Source organism: Herpailurus yagouaroundi, unplaced genomic scaffold (genome assembly GCF_014898765.1).
Source record: "Herpailurus yagouaroundi ecotype Mexico unplaced genomic scaffold, PumYag 77, whole genome shotgun sequence".
NCBI classification, from domain to species: Eukaryota; Metazoa; Chordata; class Mammalia; order Carnivora; family Felidae; genus Herpailurus; species Herpailurus yagouaroundi.
In genome coordinates, this window is record NW_024412388.1 from 64,875,399 (window position 1) to 64,883,212 (window position 7,814).

Sequence of the window (7,814 nt, forward strand, 5' to 3'; positions counted from 1 at the left end):
CCTTCTTTGCTCCTCTCTCTCTTTCTCTCTCTCTCTCAAATAAAAAAAAGAAAAAGAAGAAAGAAATTAACACATATTAAATCAAAATAACAAAGAAGTGTAGTCTAAAATGATACAATAATCAAGGTATTAGAAGGTCCATGTAGTTTATCTTATTGATATAATAATTATTGTTTAAATTCCTATGTAATTTAGGATTTTGAATAAAGAGGCCTCCTAACCAGTTGTAAAGGGAAGGAGGATCAGGAAGTCCATCATGAAAGAGGAAATAGTTAATCTGGCCTAAAAGGAATAATGAGAGATGCCAAAGGTGAAGATATTCTAGATGGCAGAAAGAAACTAAGACCAAGCAGGAAAAGGGCATAAATAAAGGATATGTTCAGAAAACAGCATAGGGCAGAGCAGGCTGTAGCCAGTCTTACAGAAGTGAATTCAAGGCTAAGGGGGACAGGTGGGCAGGGTCCTGTTAGGAAGAGCTTTAAATGCCATTTGAGGACCTTATTTATGACCAGTAAAGTAATTGGAAGTTACCGAATAAATTTGAAATAGAGAAATTTGTTCTAGATAATCATGTAAAATGGAAATTTAAAAGACATAGAAGTAGACAAATAATTTCTAACTTATTTATTAAGCATAATGAACTAACATTTGAACATATTTAGACTCAGAGAGCTTCCTTTGGTTAGAAGCAGGAGGTGTGAGTAGAAGAAAAGACAGTAGACGAGACAGTATCCCCTTGTTCACAAGGTCATTCTCATACTCTATCATCAGTTCCTTGACATCTCCAAGAAACAGGAAATCCCTCGATTCAATCCAGTGTGTCTTCTTCCAGGAAGGAAAATAAACATCCTCTGACTGAACACCAAATAGCTTCTCCATTCTCGTTATTGATGGAAGGATTTTAAGACAGAATCTGAAATCTGAGTGGCATAGGAGAAAAGGGCAGGCAGTTCCCAGGGTCCTAAGGCACCAGTGCTCCAACCTTCATTCAACGAATACCTCTCAATCACCTTTTAAGTGCCAGATATTCAGAAAGTCAGCTGTATCCACTGTTGACAGCCATCAGATGGAACAAATTTAGATGCTTCTCAGGATCATCTGATTTTTTTTTCTCCTCTGATTTACCTGAACAGTATCACTTATCCAAATAACTCATTCCTTTCAAATAAGGCCCATGCACGCTAAGGCTGATTCTGACCAGAATGGAAGGTTAGCAGCCTATTTTGTCTCTCATCAGTTCCCCTTACTGTCTCTCAGTCTGTCTGAAATGTCAGTGTGCAAAGCAGGGATGGAATCAGAGAAATAGTTCAGCAATAGTGGGTTTCAGGCAAAAGATGAGGTCCTCCATGAGGTTCTCCATGACAGCAGAATTAGATGCAGAACGGTGGGATGTAAAGCTTTTTTCACAGTGAGAATCAATAGCACTTTGTGACCCACTGAAGGCAGCAGATGAGAGGGAATAAGGATTCAAAATAGAATCAGAGGACACAATCCAAATCAGGATAGGAAGAGAAGCAGAGCTGGGGGTGGGGGGCATGTTGGTAGGGTGGAAAGGGGAACTATAAAAAGCTTGTTTTGGATATATTCTTTGGAGATGCCATGTTGAGATTTTAGATAATTGAATATCACCTACCTCTTCAGAGAATGGTTTGGGCTGGAGAATACAAGTCTGGGGATCAGCAACATAGGAGTCATTGATCACCAAAAGATAAAGATAAGATCACAGCAGGAGGTGGTGCAGAACAGAGGTCCTAAAATGGCCTTGCAGGTGGTTTTTCATTTTTGCTTGTCATTTCTTTTCCGTTGTTTTTGATGTTTGCTAATACAAGCTTCTTAAAAACCAAAAGTTTTGCAAAATCAAACACTAAAAAATAATAGGACTTGTGTGGAAAATAAAGATGAGGAAGAGCACTCAAAACCCATAAGTTTATAACCAGAACCTTAATAAAAATAACAATAACCTCATTAAATTATCGGCACAGTTAAAAATCTGATTAAATTCACAATTGGAGAGCGGTTAGAACATTTAAGTGCTACTCTCTTAGCAAATTTAAATTATATGCTACAGTGTTATTAAGTATAGTCACTATGTTTTACATTATTGTAAACCTTATTGATCTTATAGATGAAAGTTTATACCTTTTTACCAACCTTTCTATTTCTCCCAACACTCCCCCTCTCTGGTGTGACCACTTTTCTACCTCTGTTTCTGAGTTAGACTTTTTTTTTTTTTTTTTTTTTTTACAGATTCTATATACTAGTGATACCATGCAATATTTATCTGCCTCTGGTTTATTTGACTTAATAATGCCCTCTAGGGCCATGTTGTCGCAGAGAGCAGAATTTCCTTCTTCCTCATGGCTAAATCATGTTCCGTTGCACATATATGCCATATCTTCTTTATCCATTCATCTGTTGGTGAACACTTAAATTGTTTCCATAACTTGGCTATTGTGAATAATGCTGCACTGAATATGAGAACACAGATATATCTCTTCGATATCCTGTTTTCATTTCATTTGGCAATATACTCAGAAGCAGAATTGCTGGATCATAGAGTAGTTCTATTTTTAATTTTTTTTGAGGAACTTCCATAGTGATTTCCATAGTGGCTATACCAGTTTACATTTTCGGCAACTCTCTCCTCCACATCTTCACCAACACTTACTATGTCTTGTCTTTTTGACGATAATCATTCTCGCAGGTGTGAGGTGATATCTTGTGGTTTTGATTTGCATTTCCCTGATGATTAGTGATGTGGAGCACCTTTTTATGTAGATGTTGGCCATCTACATGGGAAAATGTTTATTCAGTTCCTCTGCTCATTTTTAAATTGGATTGTTTGGTTTTTTGTTATTGGACTGCATGAGTTCCTTATATGTTGGATGTTAACCCCTTCTCAGCTATATGATGTGTAAACATTTTCCACTCACAGTTTAAAACCATGTTAAATTCCCAATAATTTTTTTAAAAGGAAAATGATGGATAGTTTGATGGCAGATGCTGTAAGGAAGAGTCGAGGCTGCTGAGTTGTAGAAGAAAGAGCAAATGCACTAATTAAGGCAAACACCCACTAGGCATTTCTAAGACAGAGTGCAGGCAAACTTAAAGGAAGAACAAGGAATGAATGTGTTCACCTGGTGTGATAGGATGAAAAAAAACCAGTGTAAAACCACCACCTGATACTGATGTCAGTCCTCATTACCGGAGGAACATGTGAAAGAAACATGCTTTTTTCTCAGACCCTGTGTGACTACTAATATTTATGCATGCAATTCATTGCTCTCAGTAACACCCCTGAAGAGATCAAAACTGACTGCATTCCAATTTGAATGCCTTTAGAACTAAGGTGTTAAATATACATTTGCCCTAGGCTCCACCACTCCCTATTGTCTTATATCCCCTTATCTCCCATCCATTTCACACATTTATGTTTCCTGCCTTGTCTCTACTGCATTTTTACTTGCAGGTGCCCTTTTGTGGAGAAGAAAAGAACTTAGAGGCAAAGCTCCCATTTAAGGGCAGCCACCACCTAAAAACTGATCATCAGAGAGGTAGATGGAACATTGAGAGAAAATGTTAGAGCTGAAACCAGAGGAGGAGAGCATTTCAGAAAAGTAATCATGATTATAAGATGCTGTGGGGAGGTCTTATGAGATCCTTGGATCCTGAGTAGTACAGCTTTGGTAGTTCTAATAAGAGCAGCTTTTGTATGGTGTGGTGGGGGCAGAGTCAGGCTGCCACACCAGGGAAAGGGGGCTGCAGAGAGAGAGAGGGAGGGAGGGAATGTGCTCCCCTCTTTCACGAGGTTTGATAAGGAAGGAAAGGAGAGAGGAGCACTGTGTTTACAGAGAAACATGTTGAGAGAATTCTCTTTGTAGCACAAGGAAACTTTGTACATATTCTTTTTAGAGTGAGGAGATGTAGCTGCTGGCGAGGAAAAGGAAAATGTTTGAAGATGAGAGACCAAGAGCAAGACTCAATGGAGCAACTCTCCAGTCTTCCATTTCATGATTTGATTCACTAGACAAGTGTGGACTCATCTTTGTTTCATTTCGAGCTCCTTCTGACTGGAAGTGTGACTTCTGGCAATATATTTACAGATTCTCCCCTGCCCCCTCCATACCCGTCCCCTCCCCCAATAACTGGTCTATGTAGTTCCTTTGTTTATAAATTTTTTTAAAATTTTTTTTAACGTTTATTTATTTTTGAGACAGGGAGAGACAGCATGAATGGGAGAGGGTCAGAGAGAGAGGGAGACACAGAATCTGAAACAGGTTCCAGGCTCTGAGCTGTCAGCACAGAGCCTGACGCAGGGCTCGAACTCACGGACCGCGAGATCATGACCTGAGCCGAAGTCAGATGCTTAACCGACTGAGCCACCCAGGCGCCCCTATAATTTTTTTTTAATGTTTATTTTTGAGAGAAAGAAAAAGAGAGAGAGAGAGAGAGAGAGAGCAAGTGGGGGAGGGGCAGAGAAAGAGAGAGACAGGATCTAAAGTAGGCTTTGCATTGACAGCAGTGAGCCCAATGCAGGGCTTTAACTCATGAACCTTGAGATCATGACCTGAGCTGTAGTGAGATGCTCAACTGACTGAGCCACCCAGGGGCGCCTCCCTGTAGTTCCTCTGTAAAGATAACCTGTGCTGTAGTAGTGTCTACCAGAAGCCATCTGCTGACAATGGAAGAGTGAGGAGCCAATGCAGGTCACATCTGCTGTGACACAGCCCTGAAGGTGCTTAGCAGATGAGCGGACCCCCTTTATTGCTGAAATATCGCCTGTCTCATTATGTTTAACATTTCAAACATTATTAATTTTTAATTATTTACATTTAATTATCTGCTTTACTTAAGCATCCAAATTCCACAGCTAATGTTCTCAATGAAATATTTACTAAACAATCAACCCTCTTGGATTCCACAGAGCTGAATGTTTTCAATTTGCAATAAACCTTTCCTTTGCACACTAGTGTTCTGGAGGTGACTGCACTCTGGGCTCTTATGGCTTCAGCTGCAGCATCCGTTCTGTCTCAGGGACACTCTGTCAACTCTAATGGGATAGATTGCCCTGCTGCACATTAGTGTTAGCATGTTGAGTGCGACTGGGACACTCACACCATCTCCCTTCTCATTTCTCTTCTGTTAGGGCTGGAAACACATTAACAAGGAGCCAGTTCTGGTGATAGAAAAGTGAAACAAACTTATTTGTGGTCAAAAGGCAGAGGCATGATGAAAACTAATCATTGCTCCCACAAGAGGTGGTCACTCACACAACTGATTAGCCAGGCAGCCTTTCCATGGCAAAATCAGGACCCACAGTGAATGGGAATGCCATTTTCAGAACCAAGGCCAAGGGAAACAGGCTTATCCACCTTGTCATCCCTGCCACCAGTACTCCAGAACTCCATCATCCTTTGTGCAGAAGGAGGGGGCTCATGGCCAACAAAACATGCACTGGCTTCAATTTGTTTTCCAGGATTGAAGACAGAGGGAATTATGCTAATCTACGTATATTCACTAGTGAGGGCTCCCTTGTTACCACTTACAAGATCACAATGGGGGTTGATTATGTGATGTATACAGCATAGTGGTTAAGAGTGAGGGAAACGGGGAGTCTGGGTGGCTCAGTTGGTTGATCATCCAACTCTTGATTTCGACTCAGGTCATGATCTCATGGGTTTGTGGGATTGAGCCCCACATCATCTCTGAGCTGATATGTGGAGCCTGCTTGAGAGTCTCTCTTCCTCTCTCTCTCTGCCCCTCCCTGCCTCATGTGCACATGTGTGTGCATGCACGCACATTCTCTCTTTCTCTCAAAATAAATAAATAAACATGAAAAATAGAAGTGAGGGATATGAGTTAGACATTCATCCCACAGGTATTTACATCCCACAGATATTTACCTGCTCTGTGCCAGGCGCTGTGCTAGGCACCAAAGAGATCAGCAAACAAGACAGATGTGGTTGCTAACTTCATGGATCTTCTATTACAATGAATTTAAGACTCCAGGATTTGAGTCAGGACTACCACCTACTAACTGAATAACTGGATAAGTTAATTAACCTCTCCAGGCCTTAATTTTCTACCTATAAAATGAGAATAATCAAAGGACCTCCTCATAGGGTAGCTGTGATGAGTATTTAATTATTTACATGCAAATGCATGTAAAACTCAGAAATATTAAGACCAACACCTACGGCTGGTTTCACTGGGTTGTTGTAGCTTAGTTACGCATGTATAGTTTCACTAAAGACCTGTATTTGAGACATTTAACAAAATTAGCATTTTAATTATGAGTATTAAATTAAAATTATCATTACTGGGCACAGGTCTCGCTTAAGTAGCAGTTGGAGACAAGATACAGAGGATGTGGCTGCAGTGACCAGATGTTAGGGAGGCTGGATTTCTGAATTTGGGTAATGGGTCAGACACATTAGTATAATACCTGGCATGAAATAAGTGCTCAATAAATGCTAGTTGTTGTTAGTGTTATTATGATTATTAGGCCCTGAAGCCTTCATAAGTAAATAAAACTGACTTAATGGAGCACAACTGTGGTGTTTATATGTACCAAGTAACTAATAAATGTGAGCTCACACGTACGCACGTGCGCACATGCACCCACACACACTTCAGTCTGCATCTTTATGGCAGGCTATTCCAAGCATGTATGAAATGGAAAGGACCTTAGAAATAATATAATCTGGCTCCCTCAGGATGATGGAACTTGGGATTTGGAGAAGTAAAGTAGCTTGCCAAGTCACATAGTGAGTAGTAAAGTAGGAATTAAAATCTGCTCTTTTGCCCCAGCTGGAAAAGGTCTACTGTACCCACACTGCCCCTCTTCTCGCCGCTTCATTTCCTACCCACTGATGAGGAGGGACACCTACACCACAGGGGCAGACGCAAACATCTTGCCCTTCATGCCAAACATAGTTACAAGCTTTGGAGGGCAGCAATTTTGCCTTTCCTGGCTCCTCCCCTTTCTGCCTCCTGTTTGGTTCATAATGAAGATAAAACCCAAACAGAAAAGGTGTAGGACTGACAAACATAGCCAGTCTCACTGGGTGGCTGTGGCTCAGTTGTGCTTGTTATAGATTCACTAAAAACTTTTGTTTGGAGCCTCACAAAATTAGCATTTTAATTGTGGGTATTAAATAAAAACCGCCATTATTGAACTCAGCTCTAGTTAAGTAGCAACTGGAGACAAGATATGGAAGATGTGGTTCTAGTGACCAAATGTCAGGACTGACAACTCTGTGGGCCAGACATTCTGTTAATCATACAAGGCCTCTTAAATCCTGCTTTTTAGTCATTCTTAAATAACCAGTGTTGCGCTCAGCTGTTGGCACAGAACATGTGACATGCACACTCAGGAACATTAGTAGACAGCTTCTTCTAAAATGGACTTGGGAAACAAGAGAGCAGCGTGAACATGGGGAAGCAAAAGAAAGCAAGAAAGTATGCGACCATAAAGCGAATGCTTAGTCTCCAAGATCAGAGGCTTAAAGAGAAGGATAGATTGAAACCTAAAAAGAAAGAAAAGAAAGATCCCAGTGCACTCCAGGAAAGAGAAGTCCCCCAACATCCTTCCTGCTTATTCTTCCAGTATAACACACAGCTGGGCCCACCTTACCACATCCTTGTTTATACCAATGTTATCAACTTTTCCATTAAGGCCAAATTTGACTGGGGCGCCTGGGTGGCTCAGTCAGTTGAGTGTCTGACTTCGGCTCAGGTCATGATCTTGCGGTTCATGAGTTTGAGCCCCGCATCGGGCTCTGTGTTGACAGCTCAGAGCCTGGAGCCGGCTT

General features: G+C 40.9%; 1 protein-coding gene and 1 pseudogene across 2 annotated transcripts in view; both read left to right on the forward strand.

The window, feature by feature from the left end:
- The window catches only part of ST6GALNAC5 (ST6 N-acetylgalactosaminide alpha-2,6-sialyltransferase 5), a 177,696-nt gene that overhangs the window by 64,740 nt on the left and 105,142 nt on the right, over positions 1-7,814 (forward strand). The gene's annotated exons all lie outside the window — the stretch shown is intronic.
- Positions 7,348-7,814, forward strand: part of LOC121027341 (rRNA-processing protein FCF1 homolog) — a 1,778-nt pseudogene continuing 1,311 nt past the window's right edge.